The sequence below is a fragment of the Amphiura filiformis genome, chromosome 5 (assembly GCF_039555335.1).
Source record: "Amphiura filiformis chromosome 5, Afil_fr2py, whole genome shotgun sequence".
NCBI classification, from domain to species: domain Eukaryota; kingdom Metazoa; phylum Echinodermata; class Ophiuroidea; order Amphilepidida; family Amphiuridae; genus Amphiura; species Amphiura filiformis.
In genome coordinates this window covers 63,579,311-63,599,691 of record NC_092632.1, presented here as the reverse complement: position 1 = coordinate 63,599,691, position 20,381 = coordinate 63,579,311, and the positions used below count along the sequence as shown (strand labels likewise).

The 20,381-nt window shown below is 35.7% G+C and overlaps 1 long non-coding RNA gene across 1 annotated transcript; it reads right to left on the bottom strand.

Annotated features, from left to right (window-relative positions):
• Positions 1–6,786: 6,786 nt before the first annotated feature.
• On the bottom strand, positions 6,787–19,150 carry LOC140151938 (uncharacterized). Its single transcript, XR_011859003.1, has 3 exons — positions 19,049–19,150; positions 14,355–14,636; positions 6,787–7,877 (listed from the first exon to the last, which is right to left on the bottom strand). It is a non-coding gene; the product is annotated as an uncharacterized lncRNA (long non-coding RNA).
• Between the last annotated feature and the right edge of the window lie 1,231 nt (positions 19,151–20,381).

Sequence of the window (20,381 nt, the reverse complement as noted above, 5' to 3'; positions counted from 1 at the left end):
TGGACCTGGGAAAACCAACAAATCACATACCAGATGCTTAGGTTTCGCGTGTAAACAACGTAAACCGGGACACCAAACTTATTTGCTCCATTTCTTAAAATGTGTAATGAATTTGACCAATTTCTTTTTGGTAGCGGATTTAAATACTGCACCAGTATTAATTAAAACTGAATTTTATATTATTTTTTGAAGTTGATAAACATTAAAAAAACTTAGCATAAAAGTTCACATGGTAAATTTGTGGTGGGACACAAAGGGGACTTTTTTACTTCTATAATGATTTAATGCTTTGAAAATCAACATGTTACCTAACATTTGAGGCAAGTACAAGTATATATTTTAATTGCATGGTTTCACGCGTAAAAAGTGGGACAACAAAATTTACACGTGAAACCTTTTTGTCGAAAAGCCTGTATTTTGGCAATGTGTTAATATGAATCCAAATAGTGATTTTATTTTTAAGTTAGTACATTTTGGTAACAAGAAAAACCAGAAAGGAACATATAAATATAAAAAATGAAAGAGGTATAGGTTATCATAATCACATGTCTTTTTATGTCATAAAAAGGCACAAAATTACCTATATTTCACATTTTTGTTAAATTTTCATTATCTTTTATGATTTTCAACCAAATTCAAAGTATTTCATTTTATGCATATTGATAGTAGCAACATAAAAATCATAAATCTTTGGGATATTTTCATGTAAATATGCTTAAAATGTGAAATGAGGTTCCACCATCCTGCATTTTGCTATTGGCCTTCACATTTATGGAAATCACCCAATTGTCCTCATCCGACCGACCCTAATCTGGACAATCTGGAAAAAGGTTTTTTGTTGTGGGTTTTTTTATTTATTTCTTCTTCTTTTTTGTTGTTGGTTTTACTCACGGTGTAAAATAATACCGATATCCTAATTTTGGGAATTCCAGAAAAGGTTTTTTTTCTTTCAAATTTTTGACATCCTTAAAAGTTTTTAATCATTTTCTTCACACTTAAAAAAAACCCATGAATGAAGTGGTAGGCCTATACAGTAGAGCAATAATTCACACCTATTTTGGCTATTTTTTAGGCAAACATGTTGGGGCTATGACCAATGGCGTACCTTGACCGCTCCTACGGGGGGAGGTGGATTTTGCCGCCCCTTAATCAAACAGCCCGAACGAAAAAGTTAACCCAATATTTTTTATCCCGCATAATGACCTTAATAAAAAAACAATTTTTTAAGGGGTGGGGTATGAACGTTTGGACAGTATTTATTTTGGGACATTAGAGCACATCAGACATATCGAATTGCATTCTGAATACGAAGAATGTCCTTCTGATATCAAATAATTTTGATTTTTTAAAATTCGCAATGTAATACACATTTTATGGCAAATGGCTAAAAATTGATATTTTTGATATTTAACAGTACTCGAAGTAAACTTTATAAATCTGATGATTTATACTTAAAGTGTATGTAGGTGGGATGAAAATCCGACGATCAATTGAAAATGTTGACCTTTCGTATTAAAGATATGGATTTTTTCCCAAAACACCAAAAAATGTTTTGGGAAGGTCAAATTTTCAATTGATCGTCGGCTTCCAGCTACCTACACTTTAAGGATATGACATTAGATTTATAAAATTTACTTCGAGGACTGTTATATCAAAAATGTGAAAAATACCGAATTTTTATAATTTGTCATAAAATTTGTATTATATCGTGAATTTCAAAAATTCGATATTTCTGATGTGCTCTCATGTCCCACAAAAAATACTGTCGAAACGCTCAAAACGCTCATTCCAGATCCCTTAATCCGACCGACCGACCGACTCTACCCTTTGGAAGGGATCTTTGGACAGTCAAACAAATTTTTTTTTCTGGCCTCGGCTACAAACAACAATTGAAATGGACACGATACTAAAACACACGTACGAAAACTACGACATAAACACGATAGGAAATCCCGTAGGAAATTTAGACCTATATCCTTACCCCCAGATCCTTACCTTAATTCCCAAAATATTGTAGACCCTACATGTAAAACCAGCACAAATTCGCTAACTTCGTTAGTTTTTTCTACGTCAGTAAACCTCTGTTGACTTGAGATGCAACCAACCTGTCGGTGTATGGCATGACTGAGTAACCAATCCAGCAGATGGTTTATTCACTCAGAACGGTGGTCACCAGTTCTTTTGTTATGCATAGTCACGCTAAAAATCGATCGATACATGTTAAAATCAGCACAATTCAGAGATACACCTTTTTGCTATGAAATTAATTTTCTCGGTCAAATATAAAGCAATATTTTTTCCTTCAGAAATGTCAGTTAAAAACATAGTGCTTGGATATACATTTTTTTAAATCATGGTGTTTAAATTCAAGGCATGAAATTGTGTCAGAATCCATGGGAACATTCGCGAGTTGATTTTGACCCATTTTGACCAACAGTCGGAATTGAAAAATGGTGCAATCAAACCCGAAATTCTGACAAAACTATGACATATAGCTTTATATGACGTGCTTTAGAGAGTTGGCAAATATCTTTCGTTCGCGAATTATGTTACTTTGAAAAGCAAAAACGTTGACCCAAAAAAAAGCTCGCGGGGCAACTTGGAAGCCTGTGAAAATCGAAAATCTTACACTAGAAGCCTAAATTTCACACCTAAGTTTAACATCAGGGTTTGAAAAAAAAATGCAGTACCAAGCATTATAGTTTTCTTCTGACATTTACTGAAAAAATGAAAATTATTGCTTTTCATTTGGCCGAGAAAATTAATTTTACATTGAAAAGGTGTAGCTCAAAATTTTGCTCATTTCAACACCAAATTCGATCGTTTGTATTGCTTCATTAATGACTAAGTGAGCCTTGTACAACAATAGATATCGGTTGACCATCGTTCTGAGTGTATTATAGCAGTGGTCAGCACCACTGTGGGTCAGCACATCACTATCTATGGTCAGCAGTATTATCATTTCACCTTGGCAGCGCAAGATTGAACACAATAAATATCACTGACCTGTACGATTGATCTCTGATGCGGAAAAATACGGCCAATTCAGGGAAAAAAATCATGTTTCGTGTAGGGCCCTTCATTATTTTTTATCCCTTTACGTATGCGGATTTCCCGGGTAGATTTGCTTATCTAATAAAATAAAATACTAGGCCTATGTGTAAAAATAATATGTTGATTGACGAAGACGATTTATTTGTAATTTGAATTGATTTCATGATAGGCCTAACTATTTGATTAAATAAATCAGCCATGCAGCCAAATCAAGCAGACAGCCAGATAAGACGGTCGGGTCAAGACCGTCATAAGTGCAAAGTTGATATCGCATTGTATTCATTGATGGTCGTTACACCAATTTTAGTACAGTTGTATAAAACTTGTAACAATCAAATATCCTTCAAAATTGTCTTATTTCTTTTTAGTCCAGCCTCAACAGTTTTTCACAGATTTCTTTCTTAGCTCTATCCTTCCCAAGGTCTGTTTTGCCATGTTTCGTTTTTCGGCTGGACTAAACATGTTTTCGGCATGTTTACGCCGCGCCAGGGGAATAGGATTTGAGGGGGGAGAGAGGACTGGGATCCGATTTTTTTGGGTCTTGTGAGAATCTAATTTTCTTGAACCATGCTTCTCGATTTATTTTTATTCTCATATCTGTAAGTCCTCCTAGGCCTAAGTACCGGCCGGGTTGGCCTATATCGAATCGCTAGCGGCCCTACACCCTGTTGATGTTGGTCATGGTTTAGAATATAATAAACCAGAGAAAATTGCTGATCCCAACGTAAACTGCTACAACTACAAGTTCTCATCGCTAAATAGATTTTTTTTTGGGGGGGGGGCAGGGGGTCACTCCCATTGTGGCTTGTACACCATCCGCGATAATAAAAACGCGTAAAAAAGGTCGGTCGTTTTTCGTGAGTAGGCACGATTCGCGCGTATCGTGTTTAGGGTGTCAAAAACATGAAAAATTGGAAAAAAGGGTAGCAAAATTTCAATTGCTAAATACGCGGAAATGACATTTAGGGTATGAAATTTGATGCAAGGAATAAACTCCCTGTTTAGGGTGTCGTTTTAGCCAAGGGTTAAATCCTTGTTTAGGGTGCTTTTCCAAAAGTTGATTATCGCGGATGGTGTACAGGCCACAATGGGAGTGACCCCCGGGGGGCAATGGGCAAGTTGAATTCACTGATTGGGCAAAATAATTTACTTGGTGGGCAAATATGCCACACCCAGTTAACCTGTTATTTACATCCCTGTGCTGAGGAGACTAGTCCTACTGCTGAAATACATACGCCATCACAACACTTTTCCGTTGGATTGAAAATTATATTTAATTACATAAATCACAATTAGGCCTACATTGCATCATTATGACAATGATATAACAATATATATCATTTTGCGCACATACACAAACACACATAAATAAGAAATGGACTAAATTTAATAAACATCAAAAATCTATTTCAAAGGGAAAAACTTTTCAAAGGGAAGTAAAAGTGGTTTTGTCGAATTAGGGCAGCTGCGCGGGACCGGAGCTGCCGGTACCATCATAGACCATTCCTATAATTGACACTTTCCTGCCTGGTTTATGGGGTGAAAAGCAATATTACATAACGAAGCGAGGACAAGAATGGTATCACGTAATTATAAAATAATAAATGCGAGGTCAAGAAGGCTCCTCCATCGAATCTTTTTTTTTTCAATTATACAACACATAACAAGGTATTAAAAAAACCAATACAGTCGCCTCCATTAGAACAAAAATTTCACATTATGTACAACTAAAATAATATAATTTATATATATTTGATGTCGATAAATGACATAAATAATTAAGCAACTCGTCCGAGTGACCGCCTCTTCCACATCATCCCTAACAAGCCAACTTTTCTATATTTCTGTGCACTCTTACCAAGTGCCCCTGCAATCTTAAACATTTACTGTGCTTAAGGGGTCTGCTATTAACGTTTTACTCGTTTGCACAGTATTTTTTGTGGGAGCTGGGAGTACACCAGACCTATCGAATTACATCCTGAATACGAGAAATTTTCTTCTGATATTAATAATTTTGATTTTTTCCGCGATATTCGCGATATAATACAAATTTTGTGACAAATTATAAAAATGTGGTATTTTAAAATTTTTTGATATTTAACAGTCCTCGAAGTAAACTTTATAAATCTAATGATATGTACATAAAGTGTATGTAGCTAGGATGAAAAGCCGTCGATCAATTGAAAATTTTACCTTTCATATTGAAGATATACATTTGAAGACCTAAATTTTGTTGCTGTTTGGGGGAAAAATCCATACCTTCAATACGAAAGGTCAAAATTGTCAATTGATCATCGGCCTTTCATCCCAGCTACATACACTATGAGTAGGCCCCTACATATCATTAGATTTAAAGTTTACTTCGAGCCTTTTTTTTTCAAGGACTGTTAAATATCAAAATTATCAATTTTTAATCATTTGCCATAAAATTTGTATTATATCGCAAATTTCAAAAAATCAAAATAATTTGATATCAGAAGGACATGCTTCGTATTCAGAATGCAATTCGATATGTCTGATGTGCTCTAATGTCCCACAATAAATACTGTCCAAAGGTTCACCCACCTTTATTACACTATATACGAAAGTATTCTTAAATTGAATTTTATGAAGTAATTGTACAAACGTCCATACCCCAGCCCTTAACACAAAACCTCTCCAAAGTTTCCATCTTTATACAAGTAACCCTTGTAACAATGTTCTTAAAACGTTTATTCAAAACGTTTTCTGTCGGGTTATATAAAGATCGGGTAATATAAAGATCATGAATACGTTTTTAAAACGTTATTGTAAAATAACCAGTGAGTGATTATTTCAAATGGCATCGTAAATATATTTTGTCAATAGTGTTTTACAAATGTTATTTCGTTTTTATACCCTTTATAACCCTTTATAACCCGACATTAAACCTTTTCGGTAAAACGTTGTGTGTTTGCTGGGGAATTAGTACGGCAGCAGTACGGCAGATTAATCAAATTTGGAGTCATAATCGAGCACAAGGTGATACAAGCAATAGAATTGGCATCACTCCTTGTATTATATGGAAAATTATGCTCATCAACGTTAGCCCTTTGCCCTTTCTGCAATCCCATAATTCCGCGGTCAAAGTGTATACATTGTCAAAATGTCAAAGCTGCTCAAATTTTGTTACAACTAGTTCCAAAATATTCCTTTGGTCTTATGGATTCAGGAAATATATAGTTTGACATATCTACGATTTATCGTTCCGGAGTTATGAGCAGAAAGGTCGGAGGTCAGCATTTGGGCTTCACATAGGTCAAAACGGAAAATTTCCTCCGATTTTGATGAAAATAGTCTCAAATTTTTCGTTTTGTATAGTAATTAAGAAAAATAGTTTGTACTATCTAGGACACTTTAGAATTTAAGAAAAGAATAGTTTGTACTATCTAGGACACTTGAGTAATTAAGAAAAAGAATAGTATGTACTATCTAGGATACTTGGTTACCTAGGAAACACAGCAAAATAGGTCACAACCAATAGGACTGATAAAGTAGGCCTAATGACCGTTTCAGTTACCTAGATAACAAAACATCTCAGGTATTGCAAACTATTTCGTATTGACGAACATTTTGTGAACATTTTCATTAAAATCAGAGAAAATATTTTGTTTTGACCCATGTAGAGTCCAAATGTTAACATTCAACCATTTTGCTCATATAACTAGATAAGCAGTAGATCTATACTTTCTGATCCTTATGATCATAAAATATATATTTGGAGTATTTTGGAATTGGTTAGAGAGGAGTATAGAAATGGTGCCAAAATTTTAGCAATTTAATTTTGACCCCTGTATAAACTTTGACCTTGGATATATGAGATTACACGAATGGCTAACGTTGGCTGACATGTTTTTCCAAATAGTTGACCTACGAAGAGAGAACATCATGCCAATTATATGTTGCTTGTATCACCTTGGGTTACATTGATTCACTAATCTGCAGTACTAAAGTCAAGTCGTAATAAATTAAATTTTGTTCTGATTTCACATAATGCCGAATAAGAATGAACGTTTAAAAGAGTCAGAGGGCAGCATCAATAAATTTAATAGTCAGACGGTAAAGTACACACGACACGTGACGTACGAGGCTGAGGAAACTACAATGCTGACAGTAAGACGGTTAGCAGTTTCAAATTGAAAAACAACATATATACTACTAGTGGGGTACTTTGTCGGACCTCAACGGTTTTAGAATAATTTTGCTTTGACACCACATAACACATTTAGAATTGTTTGTGAAGATTTCATGATTATGTGTTAATCCAATGGCTATAAGTCAAAAATGGCGATATCGCATCCGCCCTGACTGTTAATAGTGGCGGTCAGGTGGTGACGGTACTACCGCGACCGTCTGATACCTGTTAGCTCCTGTTCTGTATTCTCACTTTATGCGATTTCATGCGTAATATGACTAACAGACGAATATTCATTCGGCATTCTCGGCAAAATTCGGCAAATCATAATAATTCACCATTATACCGTATAATCTCGCCTAATGGCGCACACGGACTCCCTTATGATTTTGAATTTTAGGTATCCCATGTGCGCCAATAGGCGAATCTTTACGGTATGTGGCTGTCCATGATCTAAAACTCATGAAGTTCGTTTAAACTATTTTCATTTTCCTATACAATGTCTCACATTAATATAGCCACTAAGAACTGGTTGTAAACTTGCTGTCAAGTTGTAAATGTTGACGCGATGCCTCCTGTCGTAATGGTAGTTATGTCGGCATCTGTCTCCAACTAGACTGAAATCTTGTGAACAATTTTCTTCCATTGTGCCGATGACACCTTCGTTTATCTGTTAAGGAACAAATTAGATACATTCTGATTAATGTTATTAGATAATGTCTATGTAGTGAATATTCTCAGTCATCCAGTCGTATAGAATCACAAGGTTTTGAATTAAATTAAATACTGGAATTTACATTTTTTGCAACTTGCTACGTTGCGTCTGAAACCATCAGACTTCATCAGGCAAAGTGTCACATGACCAGCCAAGCGGGTCAGTTGCCTGATGAAGTCTGATGGTTTCAGACGCAACGTAGCAAGAAAATTCAAAAATTCCAGTATTTGATTTAATTCAAAACCTTATAATGTCTATGTATTAACGTTTAAAACAGAGCGCAAAAAAGCGTCAAATCTTTTTGTTACCTATTATCTGTTCAAGAGTATTTGTAGGTTTTTCAGTCTCTTCAAAGATTGCAATTTCCAAACGTACGTATCGAATGCCCGTACAATCTATTCAAAATCCCGTCACAGGACTGCAGGAGAGTGATTTTGAATAGATTACACGGGCGTTCGATACGTAAAAAATACGTTTGGAAAGCGCAATCTCTCCATTTTGCGCGTAGGACATAAAATATAAATTATGTATACACTAGCTTCTTTATGTAATTATGTAAAATCATGTGATTTTCATTACAGGTAATATAAAAGTTATTACAAAGAAGAAAATGATCATTCAGAAGAGCTAAGCAAAATTTAAATCCCCAAATTTTACAAAAAATAGTGTAGAAAATGAGTACATTAAGATCACCCTCTCATCACTCATGACGTATTATTTGCGTAGGCCCACCTCTTGTTTTGCACCTATGAAACTCTAAATAATAATTATATTTGGCATCATTACGGAAATATAGGAATTCTATTTCTAAACGCAAATGAGAAACAAGAATGTTGCATCTCTACAATTGAAAGGAATGACATTTTTCATGACCAAGTTTCTCCTAGAATAATTGATGTAATGCACGAACCACGTGGATAATTTTGCCGTAAATAACGTATGTTGTCATGTGCCAAGAGAAGATACGGGCTGTTACCACAAAGACAAACTATCAGTGGCGTATATGTCTTATTGACATTGGGGGGATGAAGTTGGAAAAAAATCTTGAAGTATAGTCAATCCAGCACCCTTTGGCGACAAAATTAGTTTATGCTATAAATGCGCGCGAAGCGCGTGAAAATTTTTGCTATTTTGAAGCTAAACTGATGAAATATGGTGTACAAGTAGATTAAATGCGCGCGAAGCGCGCGAAAATTTGCACTTTTGGGGCTAAAATGTGCAAATATGAGGTTAATTTGGTCAGAAACCCATTATCAGGCGTCAACATTGGGGGGGGATGATTGTATGGACCATCCCCCCCCTGACAAAATATTGGGGGGGGATAAATCCCCCCCATCCCCCCGGGATCTACGCCTATGCAAACTATTATTCTTTCTTATATATATTTTTAATCAATGTTTAGATATTTATTTCAATTGAAAAGGTAAGTGTTAATGTTAGGCCGATTCAGCGGTTTTCTCATTTGGAAAATGTCGTCAAAATTAAGTTTTCTGCACCATTGTTAGATAACGTAGCCTGCACATAATGGTTATGCCGAAAGCCGTGTATTAAAAGACAAAAATATGTCATTTTAAATGAAAGTGTGGGGCCTAAAGCTTCGTCAGCACCATTTTCCTCGTTTTTTACAAAATTTTTCATTTCAAAAATACAATTTGAATGACTTATCCTTCACTTGCAATATTTATACACAATTTTTTTAAATATTATTTTACACTTTCACTGGGATCTCTGAATGGACCTTTAAAAAGCCCGATACCAAATACATTACGCTAGAGAGATTGCGATTTGCAAACGTAGTATCGAACGTACGTGGAATCTATTCAAAATTCCGTCAAAGCAGAGTGATTTTGAATAGATTTCGTACGTTCGATACGCACGCCGGGTACGTACGTTTAGAAATTGCAATCTCTCTGACCACTTGTAGTTCGGCGCTTTGTTTCTTGTTAGTAATGTAATGTAATAATGTAATGTTAGTAATAATTATGTGTTTGTTAATTTTTTCGCAAAGAAGGCCCCCTTTTGACTAAATATAGATAATTGGACTATATGAAGTGAACACATCCTGTAAAGCGTTGAGGTGAACAAACGTGAACGTGTGATGTTAATTTGGTGCCATTCCAGATTGCCGATTGATTTATAATTGGTAACAGCGGATCACGTGACATCGGGTTAAATTACTGTCACACCGCGTTCATGTCCGTGCACCTAAAAGTGCTGTATAATGACGTCTTTCCTGATTGATGATCCTCTTGAATGGATAAGATTATGAAAAAATCAGCTCATACGGTTCATTAATTATGTTATTTATACATTTGGCTGTCATTTGCATATGATAGCCAAATGTTTAAACAATGGATTGTTACCGGCATGAAACCCGATAAATGAACGATCCGAACGGGGTCAACGGCATGTGATGAAACCGGGCCATACTCCTTTAAATAAGCAAATATTCTTTCAAACTAGCATAATGCCATATAAAGGTCCTGGTAAAAAAATCGAAGAAATAAAATTTGAAAAATATTTAAAAGCATAACGTACTGTCGTCTTATCTACTTGAATGATTATACCTTCAATGCACGTTTTGGGTTTTTTATCAGTTCATCTCAAGACGACCTTAGAAACGAATAATTTGCTATATACATATACATACATACATACATACAATAGGCTTTTATATAGCGCCATTTCAAATGATCACAGCGCTCAATACAACATAGCAAGAAAAAATATAGCAAAAACATGACAGAATATAAGCAAATGCAATAAAAGCAATTATATTTCTGAAAACAGGAATGTTTTCAGCCCTTTTTTTGAACACTGGCAAAGAGTTGGAGGAGCGGACTGAAACAGGTAGCTGGTTCCACAACTTAGGAGCTGTGAAAGCAAAAGCCTTATCAGCGGCTGACTTAAATGAACGGTAGTGGAGTTTGGGCACATGCAGGCGAGTGGCATCGGTGGCAGATCGAAGTCCTCGTCTTCCAGGGATATATAATGACAAGGAGGATGCCAAATAATCCGGCCCCAAGCCAGCAAGGCACTTGTAAACATACAACATGGCTTTGTAGTAGACTCTCTCCCTCACGGGCAGCCAGTGCAATTCGCGGAGCAATGGGGTAGCATGGTCTTTCTTGGCTGCAAGAAAAATTATTTTGGCTGCCCAATTCTCTAGTCTTTGAAGACGAGCAATTTCAGTGACATTCGAACCCAAAAGTAAGATGTTACCATAATCCAATCTGGATAGAACGAGTGAGCGAATAACATTGTTACAAGTATCAAAGTCTAGAAAATGACGAATGCGAGAGATGTTACGGAGATGGTAGGTTATGCTGCGTGAGAGAGAAGTAACTTGGGTGGACATGGACATTTGGCTATCGAAAACGACACCAAGGTTGCGCACGGTCTCAGTAGGCTCAATCACAATATTACCAATGTGAAGTTTGACAGCAGGCATGCGGCGTTTGTTGAAAGATGATAAAGCAACAAAAAATTCAGTTTTGTCATTGTTCAGCTTTAACCTATTACATGTCATCCAACTTTGGATATCACTAATGCACTTGGTAAGTTTGGAGAGAGCTGAGTCAATAGACAAGGTACTGGATGGATCAAAACTGATGTAAAGTTGAACATCATCCGCATAAAGATGGTAAGATAAGCCATGTTTCTGAATAATTCTTCCGATCGGAATGGTATAAACAGTGAAAGATAGAGGACCCACTATGGAGCCCTGTGGCAAACCGTAGTCCAAGGTACAATTGGCAGATTGGGCACCATTGATGGAAATGCTGGTAGTACGGCCACTGAAATATGATTTGAGCCACATAAGAGCGCTGCCTTTTATGCCAAGTTCGGATTCCATCCTGTCAAAGAGGATGCTATGTGTAACAGTATCAAACGCAGCGCTTAAATCAAGCAGCACAAGAAAGACTCCTTCACGATGATAAATTGAGGTCATGATGTCATTTTTAACCTTCAGAAGTGCCGTTTCGGTGCTGTGTGCAGTGCGGTAGGCAGACTGTAAAGGTTCACCTAGATTACACTCACGCATGTGGTTGCTGATGGTATTTACAGCGTGCTTCTCGATGACTTTGGATAAGAATTTAATGTTCGACACAGGACGGTAATTTTTGAGGTTGTCAGGATCCAGGGAGGGTTTTTTGATGATTGGACTGATGATGGCATGTTTCAGTGCAGCTGGAAAAACACCTGTTGACAGAGACATGTTAGCAATTTTGGTTATAATTGGTACAAATGTGGTAAGATTACTCTTTATAAACCATGTGGGAATACAATCAAGCAAGCAGTTTTTTGCTGAAAACCCTTGGATAAGTTTGGACATATCATTCTCACTTAACAATGGAAACTCAGATAGTTCATACACAACATTACTTAGGTTAAAATAAGCCTTCTTTGCACTTTCAATCATGGTATTAACAAGCTTATGTTGGTCAAGATAGAGTTGATGGTGCACCTCTAATCGACCAGTTCTTCGCCATTTCTTTTCCAATTTGCGTCGAACTCTTCTAGCTTCATGAATTTCTTTACTATACCATGGCTGACGAACCCTACGGCTACAAGTTCTTTCCGTAGCAGGGGCATGCTTGTCCAGGGTTAGGATTACTGCTTTCTCAAACATTTCAACAACAGCGTTAGCATCATCAGGGGTGTTATTCAAAGAGATGAGCGCTGAGTGGAAGTCACTTTCAAAAGACACTGAATCTATGTCTTTCACTTTACGGGAGGAAATAATTTCCTTTTGATCGCTAGGTTTCTCAACATTGAGCTTGCAGTGGATGACGTTATGATCTGATAACCTTGTTCCAACAGTACATTGAAGAACCAGATTTTCATCGGTACGGGACATGACATGATCTAATGTGTTACCACTTATATGTGTAGGCCCCACAACATGTTGGTGAAAACCAATTCCTTCTAAAGATGATAAATAGTGGGCAACATCAGCTCTCTCTGGCTTATTTACATGAACATTAAAGTCACCTAAGAAAATGATCTTTCCGCTCAACGTGTTCACAAACATTAAGAAATCGTCAAACTCGGAGAGGAACCTGGATGTTGTGAATTTGTTTTCAGACGATGGGGGAGGCCTGTAAACAATGACATACTTGATCTTTCTTTCTTTGTCAATTATGATAACATGTTCAAATGTCGTAGCAAGGAAATCAGAAGGGTAAATCTGCAGCTTTAGTGTTGATCTATAAAGAACACCAATTCCACCATGTTTGTCAGTTTTACGGGGCATATTGATGAAATTGAACCCTGGTAGTGTCAGTTCACCAATTACTACTTGATCTGAATCAACAGACAACCAAGTTTCAGTAAGAAACATAATGTCTACTTTGTGATCCATTACCAAGTCCGAACATGTTGTTGTTTTGTTCCTTATACTACGTGCGTTCCACTGACATACATTTAGGTAAGTATTGTTCTTGAAAGCAGTACTGGATTGGGCTGAGAATGTATGTTTATCATAGTGAGCTCTTTTCTGTTTCATTTTGAGACCAGATTTAACACCACGGCGTGTGGGTCTAACTTCATCTCTCTCTATACCCTAATGACAAACATCTTGAGGAAGTTTGTCATTACAAGTCTTATTATTTTGATGTTGAAGTAGCTCAATTCTGGTATATACACCCATTGTGGTGGTGTGAGATTTGATTGAGTTAAATCTCAACAATATTGAATCTAATGAAGCCAGATCAATATGTATCAACACAAGTCCAATGAGGATGATATTGATTGCATAGTTCACTGTCCTGTGCAATGTAATGGTAGTAGCCATGAGCATCCAGTTTGATACAGAGCATGAAATATAAAAGCTGGTAAAATACTTGCAAACTGCAGCAAAACAGTCAAAATAAGTTGACCAAGTTGACTGCCAGGCTTATATCTATCATCAGTTGAACATTAGTTGGAAAATTCAACCTGGAAGTAGTATAAATTCATACTAGTTGTAGAGAGCTGCCTTAGACAAGCGCATCATCATGAGTGTTTCTAGAATCACTATTTGTATATAGGCATGTTTGTACCAATAGTCCTACATGCATACAGTAGGCCTATTGTTAGTTTATTTTTGTAATGAGATTCAGTATGGTAAAATAACACAAAATCATGGTAGTTTTTCATTTCATTTTTACACATAAACATCTGCTATATTGTGTAAGTAAATTCTTGCTGGACAACATTAAGCAAATTTGAACACAGTGTCGTCTTTCCTGATCCCCGTGAACCCCGAATGGATAATAGCACCACTGTAAGCTACTGTACATGCTGTATGGTTTATGGAACAAACGTGAACATGTGATGCTATACTCCCGACTTTCGAGTACAGAATGTCCACATTCCGGTGGTATAAATCACCGTGATGTACTACATGGTCAGACAGGACTTTTTTTAGAATAATATCTTCATACTAACCGGAATATCTAGCACAATATTGATAGTATTGTAATTCCTCGACGGTTGGCAATTTGGTATGGCAGCATGATGTTCTGGGCTGGTTCCACCGCTACTACTCCTCCGAGATACAAAGGTTGCCAAGATACTTGATGAGATCTCTCTGTCGGACATCAGATCGGGTAGTCGTATTCTATGGGCCATGCAATGGAGACGTATAAAAAACCAGGTAGACAGAAGCGCAGCTAAGAAATTGATCCGTGTGGTGAGGTGTATTAGATTCATTGTGATCGTGCGTGCAGTCTGTAACGATAAGGTTTAGAAGAGTTTGAGTTAATGGTTGACACAGACGTAAGCAGAGTCCAGGGGAGGAGGATGCCTTTTCAGAAAAATAATACAGTTCCATCATTTTGAAGTTGAACTACTTTCGCAGGAATTTTGTAAGCATCAATATCAAGATACGATTTAAACCAAAAGTATATCACGAATCTCGTATAATTAAAACACTATGTAATCAGATGAAGGAAAGGAGATATCGATAAAACCTATATTGGTCTTTCATTTTACTATAAAAATTGAAAATTAAGAAAACGGTGCAAGCGACAGTTTGCACAATTGCAAGTTAACGGGCCAAACCGGGAGTGGTGGGGCGCTCAACACAAATGACCATACGGGTATGTTCCCCCGGAAACACCCCCTTTTGGATTTCGCAGCTCGCGAAAGACTCCCTATATTTGACCAAAATAGAGCTCCGAAAGACCCTTGATTTTGAAGTTCAGCTCCAAAATTGCTGCTCAATCCTCATAGGCCTATTTTGAATAAAACTGTCGTAATTTGTTAGGAATGGCTTAAAATTGAAGGAAAAGCCAATAAAATTATCATTTGGTGTGTTTTCATGTTACGAATTGGCAAAAAGGAAGAAACGACATAGTTGATAAAAATATGAGACTTCGTTCGATTGCATAATACAAGTATCCGTGTTCGATCTTATCTTTACATGGATTAGTACAGCAATACTCTTCACAAAAACACAAAAAATGAAAAACAAAAACAAATCTTAATTTTTGATGATTGTTTAGAGTTTTGATCTAGCAAATCAGAAATAGACCTACATGATTCGAGACACGTTTCACGTTCAATTACTAACTACTGTCATGATCGGTTATGAAAAAATAGCGATACAAATCAAGAATGAGATATAAGCTAAAATTTATCAGTTTGTATAATTTTTTTTTGAAATATTGAAGTGGTTTAATTATATATCGGTGTAGATTAATTATTCCGGAAATAGAATCAGTCACAATCACAGCATAACAAAATCTGTAATAATATGTTTGTATACATCTTGGTAGCACAGATGATGACAATATAGGCTTACTATAAAATTGTGACTGTCCGAACAACTGGAAAGAGTGAAACTGTCAAGGATAAGGCTTAACATCCCCGCCAAAGGACGGAACAATCCTGTGGCTTGCCCAACGTTAAATATACATGGAATTCTGATTTTGATGTTACTGATGAAATACAGAATAAAATGATTTATGACCATTTCCGTTACAAGTGTGGTCGTTTCCGCATTCAACTCTCGGGATTCATTGAAACTATGTTAAAAACAGCTTCATGAAACTATGTTAAAAACAGCTTCAAACAACGATGTTAATAACATTGATTGATCGCATACATTTACGACTAAAAATAATCCTGTTGTTAACCCCGGTAGTTAACTATAATGTTAATCATCTGTCAAAAACATGTAATTATACATCATTACCAATGATTACCATTACCAAGAAACAGAACAAATTCGGTTTGAAGTATTACAGTTATCAAAAGACTCCTTTTTCTCCCGTTTAATTGAATCATTGTTGATGTTCTCGGTAAAAAAACCAGCAGGGCTAAAACATGAAGTAGGCCTACACTTGCACGTCATAAAATGACTTTTTATAGTACACCGACCTCCGGATTAATACTGTTACGTTTTCGGAACTGATCCATCTTAACATTCTTAAGGTGGTATATGAGGATGTTTCTGGAAATTAGGAAATACTCTAAGCATGTCTTTAAGGGTACACGATGTATTGTTGGTCGAGGCAGCAAAAAAAAATAGATTTTCATTATTTAAATTAATATATTATTGAAAAATAACACTTCGATGTTTTGCACAAGTTCATTCCACAAATTATATACTTTGAAAACTTGCTTGATTTATTGTTGTTAATAAGTTAAGTATACGTTTTGCAAAAGTATGTGATATTTGAATTCTTCTAACACACTCGCTATGAAATGATCAATTTTGCCAAAGCTCAGCTTACAGCTCACTACCATTCGCAAGATGCTGTGAACTACCAAATCGCAACAGTTTAAAATAGTTAATTGCTAACCTTAACAGATTAATTGAGTAATAGGGCAAAGTACGCTGATCAATATGCCTTTTGTTTGACGCAAATCGGACATACTGTTTTCTTAATACATCAATTTATAATTATTGTTGTATCTCATTGTTTTTATCAATAATCATTGTAGTTAAGGTTAGCAACTATTTTAAACTGTTGCGATTTGGTATTTCACAGCATCTTGTGAATGGCAGTGAGCTTTGGCAAAAATTGCATTGATCATTTCATAGCGAGTGTGTAGAAGAATTAAAATATCAAAGATATACTTTTGTAGGTCATGTGGTTCTTGAGTTATGTTGTAAAGAGGGCTGAAACAACAACACTTTTGTAAAAAGTACATAACTCATTAACAACAATAAATCAAGCAAGTTTTCAAAGTATATGATTTGTATTTATAGAATGAACTTCAACTTTTGAAAAACATCAAAGTGTTATTTTTCAATATTATATTTATTTAGATGATGAAAATCGATTTTTTTTTTTTTTCTTGGTTGCTTCGACCAACAATACATATAGTCTATACCCCTAATGTTAATGAGCTAAAGTGACTAAAAAAAGCTCATTAATATATAATTTTTGCCAATATTTGCTAAAAATCTATGCATAAATGTTCATGGTACTTTTATTTGCATACTTTTTGCATATTGCCATATTGAAGCTCATCTAAACTAATGAAATGTGGTGCAAAAGTGGAATAAATTCGCGCGAAGTGCGCAAAAATTGCGCTAAAATGGCCGATATGAGGTTAATTTGGTCAGAAACCCACATACAGGCTATAGGCGTCAACATGGGGGGGGGGTCCATACAATCATCCAACCATACAATTTCTTTCTCTTATCATGCTCAAAACGTGTTTGTTTATTGCAAAACAATTGTTACAATTTGAAACGTGTAATACATTTAATTGTGCAAAAGTAAAACGTTATAACAAATTGATTATATAGGACCAATAGCGGGACTAAATTGAAGACCAGTTTGTCAAGAAAGCTTATTATAATCGCTTTGATATGGCATCTATAAAATTCCATGGAATGGAATCATTCGAACATCAATAATCACCAACTTCTTTATTGAGTATCGCTATCTTCAGTAGATAGCTAATATTCTCCAGTACTAATACGGTATACCGTAGTATACATACATTTAAAGTCGCTGGTATAACCAGTATTTCAAAAAAGGGTGTAGCTTTGAATTGATGTGTTATTAAAACTTTCTGAAGGAAGTTAAAAATGGGTCATTTTATCACAAGGTTGGGATGGAGACACGTCCCCGTGACACCCCCCCCCCCCCCCGGATTGACGTCCATGCAATGTACTGCGATGAAAAAGGGTTTAGTAAAATATTTAATAAAACTTTACGAGAGAAAGAAACCAAGATTTAAAAAGTATGCATCAGGAAAATAGAAACAAACCCGGGGCACTTGTATTACAAGTTGTACGGTATATCACCCGCGTTTTAAGAAGAACTAAAGCAAGTCCTAATGTGGTTCTTTTCCTACCCTAAGCAAGTATTTTACTGTTAGGCGACGAAAAAAAAGAAACCCTGTTCTACGGGCGGAGGGTCGGTCGGTCGGCCTTTTTTTTTATTTATTTTTTTTGGAAATGATCAAAAAATCACCAAAAATTTGAGAAAATCAAAACAAACAAAAAAATTGTTCCTGAAATTTCCGAAATTTGGGTCGGCATTCATTTGTACAGGAAAAAAAAATTCCCAATTTGTTCAAAATCTGGGTCGGTCGGGCCCGTAGAACAGGGTTTTCTTTTTTCGTCGCCTTATGAGTCGCGATGAACCGCCAGTATAGCTATCAATCAAGATGCCTGAAGAAAAACCAGTGAACAAGCACACATTTTAAGAAGTTTATGAGTACAATTTTACCCAGAATTTAACCTTAAACTTATTTCTGTCGGCATCATGGCGCCAAATTTACCCTTGTTGAGTAACATCTGTGCGATTAAGGTAGGCCTATACATTTTTTCCCATTTTGTTGTTTTGATAGGCCTACCCTAAATGAGATACTCGCGTATCGCGCCCAGCCGCGAAAAAAGACCCTTTTTTACTTGCCAGGACAAAAAAATAAAGAAAGTAAGAAAGGCAAAGAGAAAAAAAAAAAGAATGAGGGAAATAAAAAAGAACACATAATTTACATAAGTATATGAGTATATGAAATAAGAAGCAGGAACAGAAAGATAAAAGAGGAACATAAAGAGAAAGGAAGACAGACAGAAAAGATCAGAAAGGGGAAAAATAGAGAGAACAAGAGCGAACGAAAGAAAGGACAACATTAATTGCATAAGCAGACGAAACATCAAATATTTGACTTACCTATGTATCAAATAAGATCAATCGTCTGATATCCTTTCTCATATACGTCTTTAGCTGAGCAGCCTAAATAACAGACCTGCTGTAGATTCGTGTATATTATACTGCACGTTTAATTGTTGAATGATAATTAAAATCAAATTCGTGAGTTTTACTATTCCGCCTGCCTGTCATTTGTGATTTCTATTTTGAATTTTGGCTTTTGCGCAGAACCCGTGCGTTTAAATGATCTATTCAAAACTGCAACTGAAAGATTCTCGAAAAAAAAATCACAATTATGTCATATAATAAAATGATAAAACAGCCAATTTTAAATCGCGCCCACACGGTCATTTATTAAAGCTTTGAAAATATTTTTATATCGTTTTATGATAAACTCGAGAATAAATAGTGTTATTTTTTAAAGTATTAATCTCGGGAGACGTAGAAGAAAATGTATGGAAAATAAACGCTTGGCTTATCATATCACAGCGCGTTCGTCTACGGGGTCAGTGGTAAATAAATGTCTTTAAATACTTCTATTTACAACAACGGAACGAAAATTGAATTACATGTCCAGGGTGCTGTTAGTTTTTTTGGCCATCTCTCATAATGAAGGGAGCCCAGGGAATGGAGTAATCTAAAAAACAGGAAATCGATTAATAAACACAAAATATATTTTCCAAATACTTCCCATGGAAGCTACCATACATTTTGTTCCAAAATACATATAGATATACTATTTTTGGAATTACTGAACTTTTATATTGACACCACCCTTCCTCTTATTTGTTTGTTTTCACAATTATAAACTTATTCCTGCTGGAAAGTTTGATATTATGTAAAAAGCAAAAAAAAAAGGTTGTTAACGACCAGTAAGGTATACAATATTTCATACATAAGGTTTTAAGTTTTCTATCCTTTGCTATGGATTATATGAGTGCACATCACTAAACAGGAATCTTCTGTACCCTCGTGGCAAAGATCAGTGTTTCGGAAAATGGAAAAGTATAGGAAAGCCTGAAAAACATTTAGATTAGGCCCAGAGATAGGTCTATAGTTACTTCTGATTGTCACCATTTTTATATAGGTGTGATGTTTGCAAGTTTCCAATGAGAAGGAAATACAGAAGTGTACATTGAAAAATGACATAGGCAAGAGAGTCACAAATAATAATTGGTGCAGCAAGTTTCAAAAGTTTCACATTGAAATGATCAAGATAAGACCAGAAGATGTCTTCAAAAACTACACATTTCGTCAAATACAAAAGAAGGATTAATAAATTCAAAATCACAATTATCAGATACGTCATCATTATTACAATATAGTAACATTGGTACACGAATCATCATCACTA